The following is a 21,557-nucleotide window of genomic DNA, read 5'->3' as shown; positions in this document are numbered from 1 at the left end:
GATGTCAGAGGTGGATGATGCACCTCTGTGAGCAATGAAAAAATAAACATCAAATGGTTGCCATTTGTGCAGTGCCAACAATGTACTGCCACTCCTATTGCTCAAGCACCTTTTGTGATAGCAACCTCGAAGTGGTGAAGCATATAACACTTTTACTGTTGCCATACCTCAGTCTGACCTTAGGTGGCTGGAGCACATACGGACACGCGCGCTCCAGCTATCTGCTGAGCGTAGTGCCAAGAGTGCAATGTCATGTACACTTGCCTTTGTGTACGCTATGACTTGTGGTATACCATGGTATACTGCCTTCCACTACTCAAGTTAGTGCCCACCTCGGGCACCGCGAGGGACCACCCCCCTTCTTGGTCTGGCCAGCCAAGGCCTTGCACGATTACTGCGGCATCCATAACTGGGATCAATTCATTGCCCATATGATATGTGCATATCAGCGCGGCCCTTTCCGTACAACGGCAGGTCCAAGTAACCATATCTGTAATTTACTACTGTGGACAGCATTTCATCGTACGTATCCTGGAATATCTACGCACCCAGAAGGAATCTACTTATATTATAGCTAGCAACCATAGCTAGCAACCAGATCAGTCTCGTACTGTTTAGTACTGATATGGCGGATACGCCGGTACTGCATGCACGTGTGCCTTGTGCCCGACCCACCATGTACCAGGCTTTCGTTACCAACAAGGGCTTGGCAGACGAGCTGAAGCAGCTGGATGCATGTCGTGCCAATCCCGTAATGGTGCAGCCAATGGTCCACACTACCAGCCTGCTCGGCTGTCGGTGGCCTTTCACGGTGTGCCTTACTTGGTACGCATACGAGTACATTTGCATAAATGTACTTCAAGTATAAAATATATACAGAACAGGCACAAGGAGGTCTTAGAGTTTGTTGCAACTCTGAGTTCCTTACTCAATGAAATCATCATAGTGCTCCGCATCGTGTTGAGCCCTCTACCCTCGAAAAGACGCCTCTTTGTAAACAAATATACAGTTATGTATATTGTATAGAAAACTGCTTTCCTAGCGCAGAAGGAAATCAGTGAATATGTGATGTCTTTGTGTTCTCACCGTCGAGGAAGAACTTGATGACCTACATGTACATTCACCCTAGTCTTGCCGTAGACATCCTGTGCACTCCCAAGGTCCATGACCATGTTGTGCAATAGCTGAGTAAGCCATACATATACCTGAGATCTACGGATATAAACTATGTCCAGTTCAAATGATCATCCAAGCAGCCATTGGCTCCGCATCCTGCGTCATCTCTACCATCGCTGCGCACTTGAATATGACGATTATATCACCACAGGTCCCTGCAAGCTGGAGACCCGGTACGGCCACTGGCGATGTTGCCAGCCTCATGGAGCCAATGTGCTATTTGGCCATGCAGGACATGTGTCACTCGACCAGCATCCATCCGGAAGTGGCTGGCGGTACACATGTCTACCGTTCGGCATGTGTTATTCACTCCGCACATACACCAAGTGTCTGCATCGATCGTCTGCATTTTCCGGACATGGGCGGTGAAGGTAGTGATGTACATTGCCACCTGCCTCATAATTGTGTGCGGTCTGGTTGCGGCACACCATAGTGCAAGCAACGATCCGCCTCCTGGAGCATCTCGAGCTCCAAGTGAACCTGCACAAGTCCGGCTTGTAGTTGGTGCAGTCCCTGGAATGTATGAGGCTCACCATCTCTGCCATCACCAAGCCACTTGAGGCGCCTGAACGTGAAGCGTCCGGAATTGAGGAAGGCGTTCCCGCTAGCCCAGCTTCACAGTCGATCAATTCATTACAAAATATAGTGCTTGCAGGATAGAGCTCCACAGCCTGGGCTGTGCAACCTCGATATATGGTCTGGTGATTCAATTGACAAGTCTCCATTACTGGGTCTGTCACTTTTCAGTCGGGGATGGCCAGCCAGTCACCTCACAGGTGCCATCGCTGCGCTACGAGAGCCCGTCAGTTCAGGACCCATGCACAGCAGCCACCCATAACCACATGACTCTGCAGGAGTTAAACTCCATTCATCTACTGCTTGTGGGCGGAGTGCCTTGGTCTGCAAGCCCCAGTGCATGGCATAACGGGAGTACCTTTGCATGTCGAGATTGATCATGTGATGGCTGTTGCTTACGTATCCAAGGACAGAAACATTGGATAACTATCTGTCTGTTAGCGCTACCAAGAGTACATAACTATTACTATTGGCGCGACCCCGTTGGCTCCACCTAGTCGCCGTCAATGTTCGGGACATCGTCCACGACCCAAACGACCGTCACGGTCTGCAGACAGCGGCAACTACCTGTTGGACAGGTAGGTCCTTACAAAGTTACATCATTGGTACAGCCCACTTGCCCTATTTGTGGACAGCCATACCCGCTAACTGGATCAGTATGTGAGTTAGCGTTCAGATCCTGAGGCCGAGGGCCAGGCTTCCTTGGTCCTTCCGGCAGACCAGACCAGTGGGAGAATGCACTTCTGCACCCTCCATTCTCCCTCATCCTGATGGTTAGTGCTATTCACCACATAATAGCAAGTGCTCTTGGTGGGTCCGGTCTGGAGTTCATCGCAGTCGGACCAACTCCTTAGCCACCCAGTGCGATGTAGGGAGGCAGTATAGACCAATTACCAATGCATCTTTCTCCTCTCTCGTCGACACTCCAGCTACGTGTTCAGGGCCTCTTGGAGTATTGGTTAGGCTGATGTAGCGACCACCCATTTGATGGCCGATGTCTATTACTGCTGGCCTGCCAGCACATGGAGTGTCATCAATGTTCTGGAGGTTCTGCAGGCTAGGGGACCCAATCCCAATTGCCTCGGAAACGTCTGACGCGGCACGTTCTCATGTAGATGGTTTTGACTCAGGCTCCCCGTTCACCTCGGAGCTTCACAGTCTGTCCGTATTCCACTGCCATCAACTCCCGAAGGTACGTGTTGTGTTCGCCCTTGCCTCCGTCAGCAAGACGAATGTCTAGGATTCCAGATCTAAGACCTTCCTGGTTTCCTGGTTTGCAAGGGACAAACTTCTTTGTCCACATTCCTGGCTCGAGGAGTACTGTGACATTCCATATTTTGACACAGCCTCGCCATGGTGTCGCAGTATTATTATCTGTGTCCGGTGCTAGTCGTTTTTAATAATAGACTGTCACCCTTTTCTCCCTTCATGTCTCCGACTTGAAGGGCACCTGTACATATGGTGTATCCTCGATACATAGAGACATTTTTACTGTATATCAGGCACTCTGCGAGATGCCTGTTCCTTCACTCCACATGCGCACTTCTCCTTCGAGCATAATGCTTGGCTACGCCCTTGCCTTGGTTGAGGCGGTGGATCACTTTAAAAGTCACACTGTCACATTCGAAGCCGAAGCTCCGAAGTGTAATCGTAGATTCCGCTAGGACCCGCAGGGTCCGACGTGGAATCGGGGTTACACGAGGAGTGAAGGCGAAGAATGTGACAGTGTGTTCCCGCCCATTGTGCTGGTGTCGCCCACCCCTCACTGTCACTACTCTTGATTGCACTATCATTTTGGTCGCTCAGAAAAGGCCAAAGAAAGCAAGAGGTGCTAGGTGCAATCAAGGCGTGCATTTGCATTTTTATCTTTGAACCGCTGGAAATTTATGGAAAACTAGAGCGATTTGAGGCCAAACACACTGTCACATTCTTCGCCTTCACTCCTCGTGTAACCCCGATTCCACGTCGGACCCTGCGGGTCCTAGCGGAATCTACGATTTGTGGGCACGGATGGGTCTCCGGCCTTGAACAGGGGTGTGACGTGGGCTAGCTTGAAACCTCTCGCGAGGCTCTGGGCACTTCCCCGCTGGACAGGGACGCATTAAACAATGTGACCAGTGAAGGGGCAAGGATATCAGCGCTATGTTTCAGTACAAAACCAGGTATGTCGTCGCTTCCTGTGGCCTTGGTCGTGTTGATTGATCGTAGTAACCGCTCAACTTCCCTGACAGTAACCAGCGGGAAGGAGATGAGGGGGTGGTCCACTTGGTATCTGGAGACTTTGCGGCCGGCTGGTGTCCGTGATAACCTTGTGGCACGCGGTGGTTACTGCATCCATAGTGCATGCGGGCTCCTGGTGTTGACGGCTTCGTCCTGTGACCTCTTCACAACAATGCGTGCGTTCACGGTGCGGAAGGGCATCCTATCGCCCCTCCCCCCCCCCCCCTACCTCAGTCATGTTATCTACAACTTTGAATGCCGACATTGTGCTAGTCGGCATGTTGGTAGGACTGTTCAGCACCTGAACGCACGCATCAAACAACACACACCACTTCAGATTCTCCCACCCAATGCACAATCTGAGAGGCCTAAGCAAAAGGAGGCCCAGGACACATCCTTTGCCCTTGTATTGCCGCTATCGCGTCGCGGGCTGGATTCCGCGGTATGCACTGCCCTCGTACTCGTGCAGGAACCTGTACCATGTACCAGTGTGCTGTACAATCATCATACATGGTCATACATGGTCACACTACATGATTGCTTTATTTTTTTTATTTTTTTTGCCATAACACTAACAGGGCCAGGGTGGTATACTATTACTAGACTAGTAAAAAAAAGTATGAGCCAGGTACTACTACTACTACTACTCGGTATGGTCGTATTCTGGTCATTCAGGTACAGACAGTGTATGGTCGGCATGATATTATTATACATGTACTGAAGTAGGGTCATGTAGGGTCGGCATGATATTGTACATGTAAGGTAGGGTGGCGTGAGAATGTACCCTGCACATCAGTTCCATCTATAAACGCCAGTGACCTTTGATAACGGCGTTGCTGATCTGGCCTGTGTTGCGCCGTTAGTTCCGGTGCTGCGGTGCTTCTTGGGTGCCCGTCTTTTTTTCTTTTTCTTTTTTAATTTCCCATCTTCATTCCCGTTCACTGCCTGGTGACAGTGGTGTGTGGGTGAAACGTCGGGACTGGGTAGATCGGCCCAATTTGTCCACCGAGGCTCCTCTTTCATCCAAGACGGCAACCAGTCGTCACTAAGAGATTCTTCCTCTTCCCGTGTTTTTCTTTCTTCTCCTCTCAGGCTGCTCTTATCGCTGGAGGCTGGATTGCTACTCGGTGCAGTTGCTTGGCCGTCCTTTGATAACTGCAGCTGCTTGGTTTCTGAAGACAAGAGCTTTTGTTTCTTATTCCACCGAAGGGAGGCCAGGATACGGGCAGCCTTCACGCTCATCTGTTTCCCGCTGGCCGCGCTGGGCTTGCAACCGCGGCCAATGCCAGTTGTCCTACATCGTTCCCTGGCTTCTTGTGCACGTCTGCGCATGCTGGACGCATCAGTTCCATCTAACAGCGTTGCTGATCTGGCCTGTGTTGGTGATGATGGTTCATGTGCTGCGGTGCTTCTTGGGTGCCCATTTTTATTACCGTTCACTGCCTGGACAGAGGTAGCTGAAGACTCACTGCCATCATGGTCATGTGGATGAGCTACAGCATTGTTTGTGCTTACAGCAATATCCATACTTAGCCTCAACGGATTTGTGCAAAACTGGCAGCACTTTCGGTAGCAGTAGTAGTAGAAGTAGTAGTAGTAGTAGTAGCCGTAAAAACGATTCGCCCAGCAAGAGGAAGAGGAGTTATGTGGTGGGGACTCTGAGGTGTATACACTTTGTAGATTCTGCACAGGTCGGACGTATTGGACCTCACGCAGAGACACCTAGATCCTGGCTGGCTCTGCTTCTGCTACAGAACTCACTGGTATTAGTAGGCGAGACAAAGTCAACGTTCTCAGTAGTAGGCAAGAGTGGTACTACCGGTAGTAGTAGGCAAGACAAACTATACTGGCACTTTGACTGACTCAGCACAATGTACAAGACTCACATTAGTCACAACTTGATATCTTACGAAGACGCGGGTTCAGCTCAGTTTCGATGCAAGTTACATCTGTTGGAAAACCCAACACTAAACAACAAGAACAAAAACAATTTTTTTCACAAGTAATTAGACTCGGGTGGAGAGCCAAGGATTAATTTATAAGACGAAAGAGGACCAAAGAGCTACAAGTTACGCTATAAAATCCACTAACACCGCCAGTTACTTTACAATCAGCTCAGGCGATAACATTGCACGACACTGACCAACGGTACTGACGTTCTACACCTAGCTGGCAATCAGTTCTAGCACGTCTCGGATGCGCACTCCAACAGCCTCAACACCTCTTCATGCTATTTCTATAACTTAGAACCTTCCAAGTTGGAAGGCTGTTGGAGTGCGCATCCGAGATGTACTAGAACTGATTGCCAGCTAGGTGTAGAACGTCAGTACCGTTGGTCAGTGTCGTGCAATGTTATCCCATGAGCTGATTGTAAAGTACTGAAGTAACCTTGAAATCGCTTTTAACTGCACCATCGAGAGAAAAACGAAGTAATCCAGGTCATCCCGCGACCTCTTTTCACTTCCCTTTCATCCCATCCACCCTTCCAGAAAATTCCCCTCGGGCTCTGATAAGTATCCATTCTATAGAAAGGTGTTTGCGGTGGACATGGCAGTGTGCTGATCAACAGCCACACGTGCCTGGCACAGACAGGAGTGCATGACCGGTAGAACTCTCCTCGTAGTTGGGGCTCGATGATATCACTGAGGCCCATTTTAAGGTTTTAAAACAAGTTAGTTGAAAGTTGAAACCCTGAACCAGTGCACAGCTCAATATTTTGCAGTTACAAGCGATGTCAAGGTTACACTGTACCCATCGCTTACCAACACCATACACAGCACAGGCATGTACATCTTTGTCAGACTTAATTTATCTGAATTAAAAATGTAAAGAGGACCAAAGAGCTACAAGTTACCGGCGCTAGAATATCCACTAACACCACCAGTTACTTTACAATCAGCTCATGCGATAACATTGCACGACACTGACCTACGGTACTGACGTTCTACACCTAACTGGCAATCAGCTCTAGCACATCTCGGATGGGTACTCAAACAGCCTTCCAACTTGGAAGGTTCTAAGTTATAGAAATATCAGGAAGAGGTGTTGAGGCTGTTGGAGTGCGCATCAGTAAGGAGCTGGTGAGCCACTAGAGACCCTGGCCCCTCACACCTTATCGGTGCTCCAGTGTCTTTGGTAAGCCGGGATGCCAAACGCGACCGAAGGCTTTGGAAAGGCGGAAAAAGCTGCCATAGACGTGTTGATGGTCGTCAAGGTCACGCGTGATGTCGTGCACAAGTCGTCCGAGTTGGAGTTCGGTGCCATCCTTCTGTCTGAAACCAGACTGTTCTGCAGGTGTGTCGAGATGCTTGTATAGAGCCCTGTGTACCAGTCGTTCCTGAATCTTCGAAGTGACCTATAGTAGGGAGACGGGACGATAGTTAGTTGGATCTGTCCTGCTTCCTCTCTCTCTCTTTCTCTCTCTTTTTATCTGTCTTGTCTCACTCTTTTTTTCTTTGTCAGCTTTCCTGGTGGTTATGTGCTTTTCAAGTAAATAAAAAAATGCAGAGGTGTTATCCAAGCATCTAGCGATATACGTGCCATCTCCACGCTCCGCCAGTTCCGCGCCAGCATGATCCCGCACACACTTACTGGCCTTTATAGCACCTAGAGTACCAAACGTCCTGTTTGATGATCAGCTGGCTTAGTTTTTCTCCACCTCTATCCTAATTACATCAGTCCCCAATTTCACTTATTACTGCTTTCTATCTGCATTCGCCACCTTTTCATTGGGCAGATCTGCCCGTTTGGTTTGCGAATTAAAATAAACACAACAACAACAACAACATCTCGCCAGTCACGGGTATCTGACCTGTGCGGAAAGAGTGGTTTATTAACTTTGAAAGGGAGGGTGCAAGTAGTTCGTCTTGGATCAACTTGTCGTGGTGCACTTTATAAAAAGCCTTCGACATGTCTAATAGGCACAGCCCTGTGATCTTGCCACTGTCTCTCGCCTTCTGCAGATTATCCGTCAGCACACAGAGGGCGTCTTCCGTAGAACATTTCTTGCCGAAGGCAAATTGTGTTTCGGGTAATGCCTTGCTTAAGTCCAAATGACGAACTAACTGGTGTTGCACTACCCTCTCCAGCAACTTGGACGACGATTTTCGTGGTGTTGATGAGGAGATGCCAATCCTTCAACCATCGTCCTGCTGCGTCCACAGCACGTTGGAGGAATGCAGCTGATAAATCCCTAAGGCGTGTAATGCGTCGCTATGAGTGATGTGTCATCGGCGAACTGGCTGCATTTGGTGTGCGAGTTTTGTACATGCTGGTGGGAGGTCGATCGTGTACACCAGGAAAAGAAGAGGCCCAATCTCAGCTTCTCCGCATCTCCAGCCATCGGCAGCCTTGGCCCGTGCCTTCTCCAACGTTTGTCGGTGAGGTCATCCCTCAGCAGCAACAACTGAAGCTCCTGGGAGTCACGCTTGACTCCATGCTCAGCTTTGGCGCCGCCCACCTCCGGACAGTTGTCGCCCGGGCGGACTCACGCATTGGACTGCTGGCAGTGCTGCGCAAGACAGCTCGAGTCCTGGACGGTCCGACGGGCCCTGCACATCCCGGGGCCCAACGCGCTACTGCGGAGCCTCGAGGCAAGGTGGACAGTGGCACTGGCAGCATTGGCATTCCTGTACAAGCTGCTGTGCCTGCCTGGTCTCCCTCTACTCATATCAATGGTTCCTCCTTAGGGGTAAGCGGATTATGTATCTAATATTGACTGAGTACGAGGTCACTATAGGAAATAAAAGCCGAGTAAAAGACCGAGGCGAAGCCGAGGTCTTTTACGAGGCTTTTATTTCCTGACCAAGTACGAAGTCAGAATGAAGTCGAAGACACCACTGCACTCTGCAGTACGAAGTCAATATTAGATTTACCACGATAAACAGTCGGTATTTCAAATTCCAGAACGATCACCTAATGAATCCCGGTTTTATGATTGCACAACCGTTGCACCATCACCTACACCTACTCATACTGTGACCGTTCAACTGCGCCACCCATAAGCAGTCAATATACATGTAGCTATTGAACTTTTTTTGAAGGATCATACATAGCGCTTCTTGTCGATTTGAAATAATATTTTAGCAGCCACTATAGGACATCTCCCAAAAGTTCAGCGTTTGCTTATGAATTTGGTATTCCTCTTGCATACTATTGTCTTGTACTTCCACAAAGCTCCCAGTCCACAACATGACAATGGTCTGAGTCCTTTTTTCATGACGATTATCTGTTCTTTTGGTCTTTTTGGTGAAGCATATAAAAGCATTGTAATTGGCTGTTTTCTCGAGCATTCGCGAGAGCATAATCTGGTCATTTCCCGAGCATACATGTAGTCCGCTTGCCCCTATTCCTCCGCGCCTCATGCAATGCCCTTGCTGAGCTCGTAACTCGCAGACAATGTCAGAAAACGGCTGGTCACCCATATCAAAATGTTGCTAACACTCTCCCCTCAACTGCTCCCATTTCCCTTCAGCGTACATTTCCGTTCGACATCATTGACACCTGGAACGCACTCCCGGGCCAGTCCCGGCTTCCCTATTCACCAAACCGCATCCCTCAAGAGCCTCCAGATTTCAGGGAAAATATGCACCACTATCTTCGCAGTAGCCATCGGCTTTGGCAGTTTGGGCCACTGACTCTCCCTTGGAACAAATATCCCCCCCCCCCCCCCGACCATCCACGACATCTTTGCACTTCCATCCTTCAAGTTCATTTTGCTGACTCTCATACAGTTCTAACTTTCGTTTTCGGTGCGTGCTTTTGGCCGTGATGCCGAGACCTCAGGTCGGCAGAGCCATCAATGCCCCACTATCACTGCTGCGCCGTCTCCGTGCAGCCCCTGCTCAGCAGTTGTCACATTTCTCCTAGTCTCAGTACCGTTGTCTTCATGTCCGATCCGCAATCGGTCCTCAAACAGCATCAGCTCCGCCACCTCGTAGCTGTAGCCTTGGAACATAACAGTCAACTGAGTCTGTTCGTTGATGGACAAACGCTTGGATATTCGACAACTAAACCGACCGACCGACCCTGGCCTGGTAGATCTACGGATGAGTGAAGTGACCCGAAACAGGTATGCCTTTTTTATGGGTGGGTGGGTCAAGTAGAATTTTGACTTTAGTTTTGAAAAAATATGACGATTGTGACGTGTGAGCAGGGGCTAGGGTCGAGTACATGTATACAGACAGTAGGGATCTGGGAGTCGCATACATAATTATACATGTACACGACTCCCTGCTTGTGGGACATCACTGTCATCATGGTCATCACACGACATCACTGCCATCAGTGCATTCCATGGATCCAGCGCTGCAGCCTGCACTGGCTGCAGCAGATCTAGCTGCTCGCTCTTCTGCGCCTGTGCATTCCAGCTGTCAAGTCAATACTGACTCCTCACGATAACCCGCGCGGCATCACACTGATCACGCCATCAGTCCAGGTCCTGGCAGCAAGCAATCGTGTTGTTGTTCTCTCTGTTTAATACGGTAGCTGCAGTAAGAAACGGTTGTGTTGCAGTCATTTCGCTAAGTTTCAGTCACGTTACGCTAGCTGCGGGCTTTTTTTGCCTGAGCCTGTAATTTTCTAGGACGCACAGTCAAAGGAAAGCAGAGAGTCGTTGCCTACCGTCTCATGATACGATCAACAGATCATCTCGGCATTGCATGCTATGCGGTAAGTCAATGATTAATATCATTCCCTGGCCACGGGAAAGTGAAGTAAATAAATGAACTGTTTCAGTGAAAACGTTAGGCCATTGCGCATTGGTACCAAGTCACAGTGCACTTATTTCTTGTCTATACATGTAGTGAGCATAGAACTAGCTGAGTAAGACTACCGGTAGCGAGTAAACACGGGGTGTTGCGTACAGCTACGCTACGACTAGTGTGACACATTCATTCCTGTCAGTATCAATCAAACACACACACACACTGTGAGTCTGTGACACAGTCACACACCCGTGCGCACTATCTAGTACTTAGTAGACCTACATTGTACTAGTAAGTATACTATTAGTAAGGCAACATGCACACACCCCCATACTGCCGCCATACTCCCCCCATACTCCCCCCCCCCCCCCCCCCCTAGTGAGCGTTCCCAGAGCCAGGTAGCTCTGGGGCAGTATGGCCCCTCAACCAAAATTTATCGTTTGTAGATCACTAACCAAACCCATCATTGGCATGCCTCAACATCATGAGACGGGCCAGGTTGAGAGGATGCATGGTAATAGCCCTTTTTATTTTTATTTATTTATTTATTGGACTAGCCAAGGATTAATTTATAAGAAAGAAAGAGGACCAAGGAACTACAAGTTACGCTATAATATCCACTCACACCACCAGTTACTAAACAATCAGCTCATGCGATAACATTGCACGACACTGACCGGCGACACTGACGTTCTACAAGTAACTGGCTAACAGCTCTAGCACATCTTGGATGCGCAATCCAACAGCCTTCCAACTTGGAAGGTTCTAAGTCATAGAAATAGCATCAGGAGGGGAAGGTGAGCGCAACCGAGATAGGCACGAGCTGAAAGTCTCAGCTGTGAAGGACGTTGGCGGATGTTCATGCATGTCGATGACTATACTGGCAAGACCATTGAACAATACGGTCAAACCACGGCGCAGCTGAGACTTTCAACTCGTGCTTATCTTGGCTGCGCTCACCTTCCCCTCCTTATGCTATTTCGATAACTTAGAACCTTCCAAGTTGGAAGGCTGTTAGAGTGTGCATCCAAGATGTGCTAGAGCTGTTAGCCAGTTAGTTGTAGAACGTCAGTATCGTCGGTCAGTGTCGTGCAATGTTATCGCATGAGCTGATTGTTTAGTAACTGGTGGAGTGAGTGGACATTATAGCGTACCTTGTAGCTCCTTGGTCCTTTTTCTTTCTTATATATTTATTTATTCCACATCCCATAGCATGTGTAGTTGCCAATCAAAGAGGAGGGGGTGAAAGCCAACCACAGCTATCAAAGGGGAGGGGGTGAAAGCCAACCACAGCTATCAAAGGGGAGGGGGTGAAAGCCAACCACAGCTATCAAAGGGGCCCGGAGGGGGTGAAAGCCAACCACAGCTATCAAAGGGGAGGGGGTGAAAGCCAACCACAGCTATCAAAGGGGCCCGGAGGGGGTGAAAGCCAACCACAGCTATCAAAGGGGCCCGGAGGGGGTGAAAGCCAACCACAGCTATCAAAGGGGCCCGGAGGGGGTGAAAGCCAACCACAGCTATCAAAGGGGAGGGGGTGAAAGCCAACCACAGCTATCAAAGGGGAGGGGGTGAAAGCCAACCACAGCTATCAAAGGGGAGGGGGTGAAAGCCAACCACAGCTATCAAAGGGGAGGGGGTGAAAGCCAACCACAGCTATCAAAGGGGAGGGGGTGAAAGCCAACCACAGCTATCAAAGGGGAGGGGGTGAAAGCCAACCACAGCTATCAAAGGGGCCCGGAGGGGGTGAAAGCCAACCACAGCTATCAAAGGGGAGGGGGTGAAAGCCAACCACAGCTATCAAAGGGGCCCGGAGGGGGTGAAAGCCAACCACAGCTATCAAAGGGGCCCGGAGGGGGTGAAAGCCAACCACAGCTATCAAAGGGGCCCGGAGGGGGTGAAAGCCAACCACAGCTATCAAAGGGGCCCGGAGGGGGTGAAAGCCAACCACAGCTATCAAAGGGGCCCGGAGGGGGTGAAAGCCAACCACAGCTATCAAAGGGGCCCGGAGGGGGTGAAAGCCAACCACAGCTATCAAAGGGGCCCGGAGGGGGTGAAAGCCAACCACAGCTATCAAAGGGGCCCGGAGGGGGTGAAAGCCAACCACAGCTATCAAAGGGGCCCGGAGGGGGTGAAAGCCAACCACAGCTATCAAAGGGGCCCGGAGGGGGTGAAAGCCAACCACAGCTATCAAAGGGGAGGGGGTGAAAGCCAACCACAGCTATCAAAGGGGCCCGGAGGGGGTGAAAGCCAACCACAGCTATCAAAGGGGCCCGGAGGGGGTGAAAGCCAACCACAGCTATCAAAGGGGAGGGGGTGAAAGCCAACCACAGCTATCAAAGGGGAGGGGGTGAAAGCCAACCACAGCTATCAAAGGGGAGGGGGTGAAAGCCAACCACAGCTATCAAAGGGGCCCGGAGGGGGTGAAAGCCAACCACAGCTATCAAAGGGGAGGGGGTGAAAGCCAACCAAAGCTATCAAAGGGGCCCGGAGGGGGTGAAAGCCAACCACAGCTATCAAAGGGGCCCGGAGGGGGTGAAAGCCAACCACAGCTATCAAAGGGGCCCGGAGGGGGTGAAAGCCAACCACAGCTATCAAAGGGGCCCGGAGGGGGTGAAAGCCAACCACAGCTATCAAAGGGGCCCGGAGGGGGTGAAAGCCAACCACAGCTATCAAAGGGGCCCGGAGGGGGTGAAAGCCAACCACAGCTATCAAAGGGGCCCGGAGGGGGTGAAAGCCAACCACAGCTATCAAAGGGGAGGGGGTGAAAGCCAACCACAGCTATCAAAGGGGAGGGGGTGAAAGCCAACCACAGCTATCAAAGGGGAGGGGGTGAAAGCCAACCACAGCTATCAAAGGGGCCCGGAGGGGGTGAAAGCCAACCACAGCTATCAAAGGGGAGGGGGTGAAAGCCAACCACAGCTATCAAAGGGGCCCGGAGGGGGTGAAAGCCAACCACAGCTATCAAAGGGGCCCGGAGGGGGTGAAAGCCAACCACAGCTATCAAAGGGGCCCGGAGGGGGTGAAAGCCAACCACAGCTATCAAAGGGGCCCGGAGGGGGTGAAAGCCAACCACAGCTATCAAAGGGGCCCGGAGGGGGTGAAAGCCAACCACAGCTATCAAAGGGGCCCGGAGGGGGTGAAAGCCAACCACAGCTATCAAAGGGGCCCGGAGGGGGTGAAAGCCAACCACAGCTATCAAAGGGGCCCGGAGGGGGTGAAAGCCAACCACAGCTATCAAAGGGGCCCGGAGGGGGTGAAAGCCAACCACAGCTATCAAAGGGGAGGGGGTGAAAGCCAACCACAGCTATCAAAGGGGCCCGGAGGGGGTGAAAGCCAACCACAGCTATCAAAGGGGCCCGGAGGGGGTGAAAGCCAACCACAGCTATCAAAGGGGAGGGGGTGAAAGCCAACCACAGCTATCAAAGGGGAGGGGGTGAAAGCCAACCACAGCTATCAAAGGGGCCCGGAGGGGGTGAAAGCCAACCACAGCTATCAAAGGGGCCCGGAGGGGGTGAAAGCCAACCACAGCTATCAAAGGGGAGGGGGTGAAAGCCAACCACAGCTATCAAAGGGGAGGGGGTGAAAGCCAACCACAGCTATCAAAGGGGAGGGGGTGAAAGCCAACCACAGCTATCAAAGGGGAGGGGGTGAAAGCCAACCACAGCTATCAAAGGGGCCCGGAGGGGGTGAAAGCCAACCACAGCTATCAAAGGGGAGGGGGTGAAAGCCAACCAAAGCTATCAAAGGGGCCCGGAGGGGGTGAAAGCCAACCACAGCTATCAAAGGGGAGGGGGTGAAAGCCAACCACAGCTATCAAAGGGGCCCGGAGGGGGTGAAAGCCAACCACAGCTATCAAAGGGGCCCGGAGGGGGTGAAAGCCAACCACAGCTATCAAAGGGGCCCGGAGGGGGTGAAAGCCAACCACAGCTATCAAAGGGGCCCGGAGGGGGTGAAAGCCAACCACAGCTATCAAAGGGGCCCGGAGGGGGTGAAAGCCAACCACAGCTATCAAAGGGGCCCGGAGGGGGTGAAAGCCAACCACAGCTATCAAAGGGGAGGGGGTGAAAGCCAACCACAGCTATCAAAGGGGAGGGGGTGAAAGCCAACCACAGCTATCAAAGGGGAGGGGGTGAAAGCCAACCACAGCTATCAAAGGGGAGGGGGTGAAAGCCAACCACAGCTATCAAAGGGGAGGGGGTGAAAGCCAACCACAGCTATCAAAGGGGCCCGGAGGGGGTGAAAGCCAACCACAGCTATCAAAGGGGAGGGGGTGAAAGCCAACCACAGCTATCAAAGGGGCCCGGAGGGGGTGAAAGCCAACCACAGCTATCAAAGGGGCCCGGAGGGGGTGAAAGCCAACCACAGCTATCAAAGGGGCCCGGAGGGGGTGAAAGCCAACCACAGCTATCAAAGGGGCCCGGAGGGGGTGAAAGCCAACCACAGCTATCAAAGGGGCCCGGAGGGGGTGAAAGCCAACCACAGCTATCAAAGGGGCCCGGAGGGGGTGAAAGCCAACCACAGCTATCAAAGGGGCCCGGAGGGGGTGAAAGCCAACCACAGCTATCAAAGAGGATGGGGTGCTACATGTATGTCTGGTTAATTCAGCTACGCATCTCTCAATTCAGCTACGCATCTCTCAATTCAGCTACGCATCTCTCAATTCAGCTACGCATCTCTCAATTCAGCTACGCATCTCTCAATTCAGCTACGCATCTCTCAATTCAGCTACACATCTACACATCTACACATCTCGCAAAGGCCCTTTAGGGTATATGAACACACAAGAGTGCTTTAAAAAAAGAACTCTGGATGGGTTTGCCTGGCTTCAACTTTGCTATATTATGGGGTTTGGCAATGGCGATAACTCACATCACGCGACAAACCTCAGCGCTGCCAGACTTCCGCATTTTCCGTAATTATAGAAAGGTTTCGCTCCCCAAATCGAAGCTTGCGCTTTTCTGCCGACTTGACAATTGACTGACTCACGGAGCGTCTGTAAGTTTGTATCCCTCCATCACACCTTCGACTCGGCAAACCTGCTAGAAAGCACCACTCCCTGCTCAATACACAGTGTTTCCGGGGAACTCACCCCTCATCCGTTGAGCTTGAGTAGGCTGAGGAAGATTGTGTCTGAAGAGCACCACTTATAATAGTGCTCTCCAGGCCAAACCATCACCAGGGATACAACCTTACAGAGACGCTCCGTGAGTCGGTCAAGTCGAGTCGGAAGAAAAGCGCGAGCTCCGGTGTGGGAAGTGAACACCTTTCCGTAAAATCATCGCCGAAGTTCCTACCACTATCAAGTATCCATTTTAATAATACTTTGGAGAATGCTTTTATAAATAATGTATGAATGAATGAGTGAGGACCTTGGTTGTGAAGGTATTGGAGAGATGAATGAGATGCTATCGCAATTAATGTGCGGAGCTAGTACGGATTCATTATGACGAACAGCAAGGTAATAGAAAGAGAGAGAGAGAGAGAGAGAGAGAGAGAAAGAGAGAGAGAGAAAGAGAGAGAGAGAGAGAGAGAGAGAGAGAGAGGACTGCATAGCGAATACATTGAGGTAAAAGAGAAAAGAACAGAGAAAGCAAAGCCCTCACATAAAGAAGCAACCTACGCTACGCACATAGAGAAGCACATCAAGATCGAACAACCTGCAACTATAAGTTACTTGAGCTCGGATAGTGAGCCAATGTAAGCAATACTTATCATGGATAAAAGGACTGACAAAATGTTGAATGTCTCAGTACACCCTGTCTATTTTGTACCTTGTTGCTCATTCGCTGACTGAAAATGATCTGGTTACCTTGGTGGACAGGGAGTCATAACTCATAACATTTCGTCTTTCTTTTTACTTGTAACTATAAGATATAGGATGGTGTGTGTAGACTATGACTCACAAGAGTAGAAAACAAGACAGAATTTAACCCTACAGCGACCGGGGAATAGCCTAATCTGTACTTGTGAGATTTTTGTAAAGAATATTCCCAATGCTGTAGACAGCAAGCTGTTTCAGCCATATATGCCTCAGTACAGCGGGAAGAATATTCAATATTCGATTCGAATAGGCGACATACAGACTTTATTTGTCTTCTTCTGTCATTGTACACATATTTTTCCCAACACAATTCCTTATCACAAATTGAATAAGGTATTCATGGCATGTCGATCCAGCTTGTCCTGCTGATTGCGCTATTAAAATATTCTATTAGTTCCAATTCAGAATAATCGTTTCACCCCTAACTGAAATTAGAACGAGGTCTGTCTCGTTGTCCAGGAAACGACCAATCAGCGACATTCCCACCTAGGGCCTTATCAGAGTTTAAAGCCCGCTCAATCATTATTTTACTACTCTTGATGATGCGTCGAGGGCCTTGGATTAGTTTAAAGCCCGCTGAATATACTCGAAACTGGTGCGTACAATTCCCTGTATGCATTATAGTACGGTGCAGATAATGAACTCTGCATAAAATGTACGGTGTACTACTAAAAGCTACGCATTTCTGAAATGTGTACGGTTTTTGCCTCCCGTATTCTTTCATCTGTACGAATTTCCTTTGTAAACAGCTTGCGGAAACCTATAAAAACCGAAGATCAAAGTCATTAGAGGTATCGACAAGGGGCTCTCAAAGCCCCTAAATACAATGTAGCTCCACAAGCTACACGTATGAATAAGAATGAAGCTCGCAATAAGAGCCCATCATTTAATTTGCTTCTATTCTACTTTTAGTAGTCCTAAGTGGTGCTGAGTTACCATAACTTAGCAGAAGAAAATATTCTTTCATACCACACCAAGTCTCTCTGCACACAAACCACAAAACTATCCAATATAGTGGTACACACGCATAATGGAAGTGGGATAATGCATGTAACCTCGTTCTAAAATAGTTAGTGCATGGCAGGGAGGGTCTTATGGCTTGTTTGTGCCCTTCAGGGTAGCCCTCGGGCCTACGGCCCTCAGGCTATCCTGTCGGGCACTAACAAGCCATAAGGCCCTCCCTGCCATGCACTAACCTATAAGCATGCTCTGCATTGCACGTAATGGCCAGTTTACCATGCACATATAGAAGTGTGCTTATCAACAGGCACACTTGCCTGACCCAGACAGGAGTGCATGTCTTGTAGAACTCTACTCGTAGTTGTGCTCAATGATATCACTCAGGTCCGTTTTCAAGTGACTTGAACAAGTTGAAAGTCGAAACCCTGCACCAGCTCATAGCTTACATGCACTCAATTTCAAGGTTGCACTGCAACCATCGCTTACGAACCCCATACACAGCACAGGCATGTACATCTTTGTCAGACTAAACTTATCTGATTTTTAAACTGTTTTTGTTCTTGCTGTTGGGTTTTTCGAGCAGGTGAAACTTGCATCGAAACTGGACTGAACCCGCGGCGATCGTAAGATATCAACTTGTGACTGACTTGAGTCTTAGCGAAATGACTGATACGAGAACCCACGCCACATAACCCCTCCTTCCTCTTGCTGCGCGAATCGTTTTACTGCTGCTACTACTGCTACAAGTACTGTACATGCTGCCAGTTTTGCACACATCCGTTGACCATATGGATCCTGCACAGTGTAGAGCAACTGGCATTGGCCGAGGTCGCAAGCCCAGCGGGAAGCAGATGAGCGTGAAGGCTGCCCGTATCCTGGCCTTCCTTCGGTGGAACGAGAAACTCAAGCTCTTGTCTTCAGAAACCAAGCAGCTGCAGTTATCAAAGGACCATGGCCAAGCAACTGCACCGAGTAGCAATGCAGCTGGTGATAGCAGAGAAGAAAACAAATCACTGAAAAGGGAAGAGTCTCTTAGTGAATGGAAACCGTCTTGGATGGTAGAGGAGCGAACAAATTGGGCCGATCTACCCAGTCCTGAGATTTCACCAGCACACTGGTGTTGATTCTTCAGTTACAGGTACCTCAATCACAATGCATAGGTCAGTCATATGGGCTGCATTACCTGTGACCCCATTGGCCCGGCATATTCCAGTCCAACATGCTGCACTGCATCAGATTAGCCATATTCCAGCTCATCAACCACTATCAACCACTATCAACCACTATCAACTATCTTGAAGATTATTAGTTACAATGCATCTTGACGACCGTCCGATATACTCGTACAAATCTGTACACATGTACATGTACATACTGAGTATGTGTCTAGGCAAACAGGATACGTCGCGTCTCTTTACATCACTCCTAGACTGTTTACTGCACAGTATAGTCTGTTCTATAATAGACTGTTCTATGTGGCAATTCGTGACCTGTTTTTTATTGTATGCCACAGGTAGCTGCGGTGTTATTAGACTGTCAATGTCCATGGTAGCCAGTATTATTCTCCGTCCTGTGTGCTATCCTCTTGAACAGCATCTACTCTTGTAAATAGATGTAATCGATTGGATTGCATACTATCACCTTTCAAAATGCTGTATCTCCTATCACTACACGGTAGTACACCTGCCCCAGTCTCAATTCTCAATTCACATTCAACCATAGTAATGCCAGTATCGGCTAATTATTTTCTTTCTGCAATTAACTTACGGCTTGTACTGCTTGTATCACACTGTTTCTATTATAATTTATATAATTTTAACAGGACAACTGGATTTGACACTTGGACTACTGGTTCGAATCTTTCTCCGCTGTTTGTCTTCACTATTCCCTCCATGATATTCACTACAAATTGTTGCACAATATTCATTTGTTTGAGGGAAAGTTGCACTGAATGGGAAAAGTCTGAAGAAGAAAAAAAACTAACTGCATTGGTAAACCCGCTGCCTATATCTATCGCGATCAGCAGCAACGAGAAAGAGAGAGACTCGAGAGAGAGAGAGGGAGAGAGAGTGAGAGGGAGGGAGGGAGGGAGGGAGAGAGAGAGAGAGAGAGAGAGAGAGAGAGAGAGAGAGAGAGAGAGAGAGAGAGAGAGAGAGAGAGAGAGAGAGAGAGAGAGAGAGAGAGAGAGAGAGAGAGAGAGAGAGAGAGAGAGAGAGAGAGAGAGAGAGAGAGAGAGAGAGAGAGAGAGAGAGAGAGAGAGAGAGAGAGAGGTTCGAATCTTTCTCCGCTGTTTGTCTTCACTATTCCCTCCATGATATTCACTACAAATTGTTGCACAATATTCATTTGTTTGAGGGAAAGTTGAACTGAATGGGAAAAGTCTGAAGAAGAAAAAAAAACTAACTGCATTGGTAAACCCGCTGCCTATATCTATCGCGATCAGCAGCAACGAGAAAGAGAGAGACTCGAGAAAAAGAGAGAGAGAGAGAGAGAGAGAGAGAGAGAGAGAGAGAGAGAGAGAGAGAGAGAGAGAGAGAGAGAGAGAGAGAGAGAGAGAGAGAGAGAGAGGGAGAGGGAGAGGGAGAGGGAGAGGGAGAGGGAGAGGGAGAGGGAGAGGGAGAGGGAGAGGGAGAGGGAGAGGGAGAGGGAGAGGGAGAGGGAGAGGGAGAGGGAGAGGGAGAGGGAGAGGGAGAGGGAGAGGGAGGGAGGGAGGGAGGGAGTTAGGGAGGGAGGGAGAGAGGTAGAGAGAGAGAGAGTTTGCTGTTTGTTTGATTAGATTTTTTTTAATTCGCATTGACCAATCGAGCAGGGGGACTCAATGACAAGGACGCGAATAAACGTACTAAGAAGTACAAGGGACTTTAAAAAATCAGAAAATATGAGATAATGTTGACGGGGTAGGGTTGACGGGGTAGGGTTGACGGGGTAGGGTTGACGGGGTAGGTGGAGTCCGGTCTGACATGGACAATGAGAGCTCTGATACCGAGGTGCAAACATTTAGGAGACAACATATTTCTGAGGGGGGGGGGGCGTCATCTATAATAACTGCCATGTAAAACAGCTGCCACCATTAGAAGAAAGCTCACAGTCTGGTTATACATGCTCCCATAAGAGGATAGAAGGCCGGCTTTCAGGCATAGGAGCAGAAGGCAGAGAGACAGACAGACCATGTGAGAGAGTTACGAACAGACCGGTGCCCCGGAAAATACAGATACACGCATGAAGGAAAGCTAGAACACAAGGAAGGGGAAAGAGACAAACAGTCGTGGAGAGACAATCTGATCCGGAGAGAGAAAGAGACAGACAGAGAGACAGACCGACATACAGACAGACAGACCGGCAGTTCGACATAAGTATCGAGACAGCATGCAGCAGACTGTATGTGGTGGTCTTTGGCATGAAGCAGGCTATCAGTTAGCAGGCGCAACGCATCCTCCGTTGCAGCGTTGATGGCCCTGGCGAAAAGCAAACTGTGACACTGGGGCAGGGCATTTTTCTTACTCAGGAAGGTGGTGAGCTGCTAGCCTCCTACAGCACAACTTGGCAATCGCGCAAGCACCCAAGCACCTTTCTCTCAACAAAAGGAGTGAGCTTGTGTCAAAGTGTCGCCATGAGAATAGGTACTACCTTCGGAACTTTAAACCATCCACAGCCATCACCTAATTAAGTAAGAGACAACCGTCTCCAATGGTTGTCACCTTTCACCACTGCTGTCATTCACACTTTTACTTTTGGATTTGCCTCATGATGCAGTCATTCACGCTTTGCACTGCCACCGTTCACAACTTTTAGATTTGCGCCATGCTGCAGCTATTTACACTTTGCTTTGTGAGTACATAAACCAATACTGATCCAGATTTCTCATTACTGTTTTCTGATGATCGCTTAGTGCGTGAAACTCGGAGTAAAAACACTTTCTCTGTCCTCTAATTGTTTGCACAACTTTCTCCAATATTTTTGGTAATTATTGGCAGAAGGGAGACACAATCTCTCAAAAGGGCTGCTGGAATGCCATCACTGCCCGTGGCTTTAGTGGGATTGACTTCGAACAAAAGACGTGAGGATCAACATCAGCAAGCGAATGGAGCGAGTCTACTTAT

General features: G+C 49.5%; 1 long non-coding RNA gene across 2 annotated transcripts; it reads left to right on the top strand.

Moving 5' to 3' along the window:
* Window positions 1-10,027: 10,027 nt before the first annotated feature.
* LOC135806260 (uncharacterized) lies at window positions 10,028-19,392 on the top strand. 2 transcript variants are annotated; one of them, XR_010551217.1, is made up of 3 exons: window positions 10,028-10,042; window positions 10,341-10,641; window positions 18,041-19,392. It is a non-coding gene; the product is annotated as an uncharacterized LOC135806260 (long non-coding RNA). The 2 variants fall into 2 exon arrangements; XR_010551216.1 differs by lacking the exon at window positions 10,028-10,042 and having other exon boundaries at window positions 10,278-10,641.
* The last annotated feature ends 2,165 nt before the right edge of the window (window positions 19,393-21,557 follow it).

Source organism: Sycon ciliatum, chromosome 1 (assembly GCF_964019385.1).
Source record: "Sycon ciliatum chromosome 1, ocSycCili1.1, whole genome shotgun sequence".
In the NCBI taxonomy this organism is placed as follows: domain Eukaryota; kingdom Metazoa; phylum Porifera; class Calcarea; order Leucosolenida; family Sycettidae; genus Sycon; species Sycon ciliatum.
This window is presented reverse-complemented; position numbering and strand designations above follow the sequence as displayed.